Source organism: Anastrepha obliqua, chromosome 2 (genome assembly GCF_027943255.1).
Source record: "Anastrepha obliqua isolate idAnaObli1 chromosome 2, idAnaObli1_1.0, whole genome shotgun sequence".
Lineage (NCBI taxonomy): Eukaryota > Metazoa > Arthropoda > Insecta > Diptera > Tephritidae > Anastrepha > Anastrepha obliqua.
The window spans coordinates 85,608,401-85,615,653 of record NC_072893.1 but is presented as its reverse complement, the minus strand read 5'-3'; positions in this window follow the sequence as shown (position 1 = coordinate 85,615,653).

Below are 7,253 nucleotides of genomic sequence, written 5' to 3'. Positions count from 1 at the left end.
CTACCCGCACCCTGTAGTTAATTTTGTAACAGTCCGAGAAGACAGATGCTCCGAAAAGACCCATAAGTAGTATCTCTTTGCACTCCTCTTTAGTGGCAAACAAAGTCATAATTAGTATCCGATTTACTTCGAGTATCCGAGACGTTGATGAGTATCTCGAAGACATTCATGCCCATACGCCTACTGTTTTCAACATTCTTTTAGTCTCTAAGCAGCCTGAAAGCATTTTCTTTAATAAATAAGCCTATCGGAGAAATAAGCCTATCAGAGCTACGTTCTCTACCAGACATGATATGAGCACCCCTGTCATTGCAGTGCAGATCGGCCGTTGCAGCCTGCTTATTATTACGGAGATATAGTTCGGTTCAACTGCTTCCAACACAACCAACGAACCCTAAAAAATAAGCTGGCAACGCACTACCTTGTATGCATATAAAGGGTGATCAGATGGGAGGTACTTTTTCCAATAGGGTTTTTTGACAGATCACATGTGACTACTGTCAAATTAAATACATAAAATTTTTTTTCAGTATTCATTGATATCTCATCATGGAAAGACTTACGCCTCAACAACATTTACAAACCGTACAATTGTATTACGAACATCGACGCTCAGACCAATTTATGGTGTACAACGATGAGTCTTATTTTTGGCTTAATGGCTCACATCAATAAGTGTAATTTCCATATTTGGGCTGAAGAACAACCCGAAGTCATTCAAAAATAGCCATTACATTCATTGAAAATACCTGTTTGGTGCGACCTATTGGCTAGAGGAATAATCGGCTCATATTTCTTCAAAGAAGAGACTGGCGCCAATGCAACAGTGAATTGCTAATGACCTTCTGTTGCCGGAAATTGAAGCACGTGGTTCAACCAAGACGGTGCTACTTGCCATGCAACCCGTGAAACAATGAATTTACGGCGTCATCGTTTCGGTAAGCAATTTATCTCTCGTCTCGGATCAGTGGATTGACCACCAAGATCGTGTGGTATCACACCTTTGCGCTTTTATTTGAGAGGGTAAGTAACTCTAAATGTTTTGTGGATAAACCAATCGAATCTGGTAATGAAAGCCATTACTAAAGTTATTCACGAGATAGCGACCGAAGTCATCCAGCGAATCATTCAAAATTGCTGTTTACGGATGGCCGAATCACAACGCAATTGCGCCCAACATTTGAAAGAGATTATGTTTAAAAAATAAATGTCATGAATGATTCTCCCCAAAAATAATAAAGATTCCCAATCAATTTGATACTCTAAATTGATCACCCTTTACAAAGAGGCTACCAAGCCTATTTTCCCCCCGTTAAGGGGGTAGTACGGTATTTTTTTTTTTCATTTTTTTTTTTTTTTTTTGAATTATTCTATAACATCTTAAGATTATTGTGTGAAAGTTTGAAGTGCATTAGAGTAAAATTGACAAAGACACAAAGGATTAAGTATCTACCTCTCCAACCGGATTTCACGCTTCACAAATCTTTAAACGCGTTTTTCTCACACTTGCCTTTTTTACGGTCGGTGTCCACTGTAGATTCATATCTACTGCACCGATTCTTTTCAAATTTGGTTTTTTTGTTTCTTTACTTTATTCACGAGGTAATGACGTCGAGTTTTTTTTTTTTTTAATTTTGTCATATTTTAAAACAACAAAGTTTTCAAGTTTTTTTTATGAAAAATCGGTGTTTTGACTTCAAAGCGCTTTAAAAAATTAAAAAAAAAAAAAAAAAAAAATCATCAACTCATTCAACTCATTTCTTCATAAAAATCAATGAAAATTTCACACAATATTCTTTAAATATGACTTTATAATGAAGTAATTTTAAAATTTTGAATAAATCAACTGTGTCGACAAAAAAAATTTCGAAAAATATGCTTGTTTTACACCGAATTAACCATACTACCCCCTTAAGCGTATTTAATCGCAACGTACATCCACAAATCATCCCTATAAATTCTAATTTAATGAAAATTATAGGAATGGTGTTTTCATTTGTTGTTTGATTATATTTTGAAAGTAATTAATGTGAATGCTGTTTTTACATATTTATATTATAATCTACTAATTATTTATAAGCATAATTAATTGCAAAATTATTCTTTTAAAATAACAACAATGCGAACAAAAAAGTCAGTAAAGCATGATTTCTGGCATAATTCCATTCACTTTGATTTGGAAAGGTTTTGCTAAGTTAGCTGGTACACAAACCAGTCGCCATGTGTAGTGTAACAGGGTGGTGTAAATAAAATAAATTCTAGCAGTTGGGGATTTCGCGACTAATCTTACATAAATTTAGATCTACGGCCATTTCTCTACATAAATAATATTACAATATTATTGAAATAGCTTTTTAATGTTTGATAGAGCCATAGAGACCAACGCAGAAAGCTGGCGACGAATAAATTATCAAAAGGGTAAACGAAAACACTAACCCGAAAAGGTCGTTAGATAGGATTTCTAGTGACACATTCTCTTCGGTATTTGCAGAGGTACTTGAAAAAAGTTTTTGTGTTCGCACCTGTTCTTACGGCCTTCATACTCCTTTGTGATATCTTGACTATCGACCAGCCAATATTGACTGGCCTTGACTATCACCCTATCAATAAATTGACATGAAGCTTCAATTTATTTTATTTATTGAAATCGGCCACTTCTAGTGTGTTTGTGCATCACACATAAGTAGTAGCGGTGACTTATTTGCCATCAATATCAAATATCCTTTAGGCATTCAGAGTTTCCTCAATCTACCGCACTGTCTCTGACGCTGCAGTCTTTGTGAGAAGGGAGATACCCGTCCCGGATGCATGGGACTCCCAAAAGAAACATGTCATCACTAGCGTCGCGGAACGGTGATGCCAAACTATGTTGCGGTGGCAAAGCTGATGGAATACTGAACTGAGTGGCAGATGGACGGCGAAACTTATTCTATCAATTGGCAAATGGGTCCAAAGGAACTTCGGGGAAGTTAACTGCTTCTTAATTCAGTTCCTCTCGGGCCACAGATACTTCCGGAGATAACTATTCCGCATGGAAAAGATAAGCGCTTCCAAGTGAATATCGTGCGAAACGTCGAGTGATGACGCTGAACACACGCTTTTTAGTTGTGACAGACATTATTTTCAACAAGACGGCGCTACGCGCCACACAAGGAACGAAGCCATTGATATTTTACGGGAAAAGTTTCCGAATCGTGTTATCTCTCGAAAAGGTGATCACAATTGGTCACCGAGATCTTGTGATTTAACACCTTGTGACTTTTTTCTTTGGGGCCACGTGAAAGAGAAGGTCTACGCTAACAGCCCAGGGTCTATTCAAGACCTCAGAGATGGAATTCGTGAGGCTATCGAGGACATAGGGCAGCCACTTTGCAATTCGGTTATGGAAAATTTCATGAAAAGGATATTATCCTGTAAGCGTGGTCGTGGTGGTCATTTGCCTGATGTTATTTTCCACTATTAACGGCATACCTTCCTCTTTATAATGGAATAAACATCCGATCATTTATATTAAAAAATAGCATTTTTCTTTGAATATCAATACAACACCTCTTAAAAAAACCCCTATACATCGAGAACGTACTACGAAAAAAAGATAGACCTCGACACAGTGCAACAAAGCGAAGGCGCAGAGAAAAAGACACAAGAAGGCGAGCCTATAGCATGACAGCTGGCTACAAATATGGTGGATCCAGTTGTGGGTGAACAGATTTGGTCCTTTATGGATGCGGTTCTTGGTCCTCTCGAAAGTAGTTCCGGCAAGGGCGTCCCCCAGGAGAGGAAGTGTTATTTTAGTGGCCACACCACTCGACGCAGTAGGCGACGGTCGCTGTAGGGATTTTGAACCCTACCTCACCCACCAAAAAAAAAATTTCAAATATCCGAATGAATTTATAACATACGTCTGCTCATATGAAACCATCTTCGAAAGCTGCTTAAATATGTAGGCAAACTAATTCAGGGCCAGCATAGACATGTATCTGCAGAAACAGAAATTGGAGCAGAATCGTGGACTAAATTCGTTCCCAAAATGCATGCGCAAGCCTATTATTACAAGACAAGATACTGTAGGGAATTGGGAAGGGCCGATACTTGTATGCCCTTTACCTCTACCAGGTTAGTGAAAAAGCGTGAATTCAATTGCCTGAGTCGCTTCTCTTTTTTTATCTTAATAACACTACTGGGCAGGAAAAAAATATTTTGTACAAGTTTTCCCCCAGATTTGAACATGTTAAACGCTTAGGTTGCTTAGGCTTTGGAGGCCCTTCTATCAACTACAATCATGTCAAAAATGATACATTACTGCCTTAATCTTCTTAATATGCTGGGGAACTTCAACACAATATTATTGGAAAGGGTTCCTGGACACGAAGGACACGAGGGAAACGAAATATCGGACCAACTAGCAAAAAAAGGGGTAAACATGCCCCTAATTTGTCCTGAACCTTTCTGTGGACTTACAAAGGGCCACATCAACAAAATTCTCAGGAGGTGGGAAGCGAAGAAGTTCTTTGAACACTGGCGAAAATCTATTGGTCAGCGACAAGCGACCAGACAGAGGAATTTCTGAGATATCACTTAAACAAAATTGGTCTCTCTGAGACCATCATCCGCCGATTCTGTGAAATGGACAATGAAAATTCAGAACACATTCTTTATAAATGACCAATAGTTGACCTCTCGGGTGATCCTTTACCTTCAATTTATAAGTTATTTGTTTACTTTTTTAAAGCGTTCACTTACAAACTAGCGTTCACTATCTAGAGAACAATGGAACATCGCGGAAGCTACAACTTTACTCCATTTTTCAGGCAGCATACGGATTCCTCTCATGAAAAATTCGAGCTCTTTTGATTTGATCCATTCATTGAGCCAGTTTGCGATGCTCTCGAAAGAAGTGAACCACTCTCCAATAAAAGCTGACTGCTTTGATCTGAACAGATGGTAATCCGAAGGTGCAATGTCTGCGGAATACAGCGGGTGGGCCAAGATTTCCCAAATCAGTTCCTCTAAATATTTCTGGACCGATTTATCAACGTGTAGCCTGACGTTGTCATGCAGCAAAATCAGTTTGCCATGTCTACCGTCCCATTCCGGCCGCTTTTCTTTAAGAGCTCGATTCAAGCGCTTTAGCTGCGGTCGGTAATGATCGCCAGTGATGGTTTCAGATGGTTTAAGGAGTTCATAATAGCTAACACCCTTCTGATCCCATCAGATGCACAACATAACCTTTGAAGCATGAATATTTTTTTTCGCTGTCCATGGACCTGGTTCACTCTCTTCAATTGATGTGGCATCCAGTTTCCTGCTTTTTGGATCATTCCCATCGCATGCAAACGTTTACCGACGGTTGATCTGTCAACATTCAACTCTTTAGACATACAAGTATCATCAAAGGTTCTCTGGCTAATAATCAATTTATATTATTTTACTTTAAATATGAAAGTGAGAAAGCTTTCAGTTGAATTTTTGTAATGTGTACATAGGTATTTGAAAATAATAATCGAAATAATAATAATAATGCGATTGCTTTATATTTTAAAATAAAGATTGGATGCTTTCAGGAATCGGGTTATAGTTGTCATCATTTTTTGGTTGTAGTTTGTTAGGAGAGACTTTGGGTCTTGCATGTGCTTAACATTAGATAGAGTATTATTACGGCAATAGGTTTAGGATCTGTTCAAATCTCCGCTCCGGACTAAAACTACAAAGTTAACTATGCACAAAACCCTTATTCGACCAATTTTAATGTATGGATGTGAGGTGCGGACTCTTAAGTATGCTGACTGTGCACAGATTGCCAACATGGAGAAAAAAAAAATTGAGAAAAATGTTTGACCCAATAAGAATGGGACGGTCCATATATGTAGAATCCGGTATAAATAATTCAGAACTAAACGATCTTACTCATAACGAGGTAGCTTCTTCAAGGAAGTGTGATTGGCCCTGTCCATATTTGATGTTTACATCTGACCTGCCATGCAATCAAAACTGCATGACAGCACATTTGCGGATGTTGCAGCAGTACTTTCAATAAGCAAGACTGTAACGAATCGACCTCGCAATTGCAAATCATCATAAACAACATTTACGATTGGACAAAGAAATGATGTATTCGACTTAATGAAGCAAATTCTGTGCATGTACACTTCACATACAACAAAATATGCATAAATGCGACACAAATTCCCTACACAAATACAGCAAAGTACTTAGGCATGACATTGAATGCTAAGCCCAGATGGAGCAAACGCATAAAGAAACAAAAAAAGAAGAAAGAGCTTGAATTTAAAAATATGCGTAAGTAATCACTACCATTACCCGAAACAAGATTTTTCTGTATAAGCAAATATTAAAACCTGTGTGGACTTGCGCCTCTCAGATATGCGGTTGCTCGAGCCAAAACAATATTCAACTAATTCAAAGGTTTCAGAATAAAGTGCTAAGATGTCCTTAGTATATCCGTAGCTCTGATCTCGAACATCAACTTGCTCTTCATTTAGCTCCCGACGCAATAAAGAAGATAGTCAAAGAGAGAAACTGAATAAACACATAAGCACCGAGACCTCGCTTCTTGCTGACACAAATAAATGGAGAAGAAGGCTTAAGCGCAAAAAGGCACAAAACATGGTTAATTACAAAAAAAAACAGTTTATTTATTTCCATAATATTGAGGTAAAGTTTCACAATACTAATTTGTTTAACACAAACTCACTAGAAATTGCTCGTTAGTTCGAAATATTTTGTAACTATTCGCAGTATAGCTTCTTTATGAAATAGTGCGTCAAAGCATCGCCAAAGCTAAATAATTAACCGTACATCAAGATGTTGAGGCTGTTTAGCAAATTTCATATTTAGATACTTCTTTTACTCGTCAAGACCTGCAAGGAAAATATCATCACTTCCCCGGTATTTCTACTCCATTTTTTTTTTTTTTTGTTATGTTGGTACACTCTTCATATGAACGTATGAGAGGTTTCATTTAAATCTGTTAATTCATTCTTTGAGTACATGCCATATAGTGCCGACGTGTCACAATGTTTTCTACACGGGAAAAAATCAAGTATCGTGCAGTGATTGAATTTTTATTTTTGCAAGGCTTAAAAGCAACGGAAATTTATGAAAGAATGTTGAAAGTGTATAAGAACTTCTAGCTATCAATTAATACAGTAGAAAGATGCGTTGCTGAATGTAAACGTGGTGCTAAAAACCTTGAAAACGATCCACGTCAAGGTCGTCCAAAAGCAGCAACA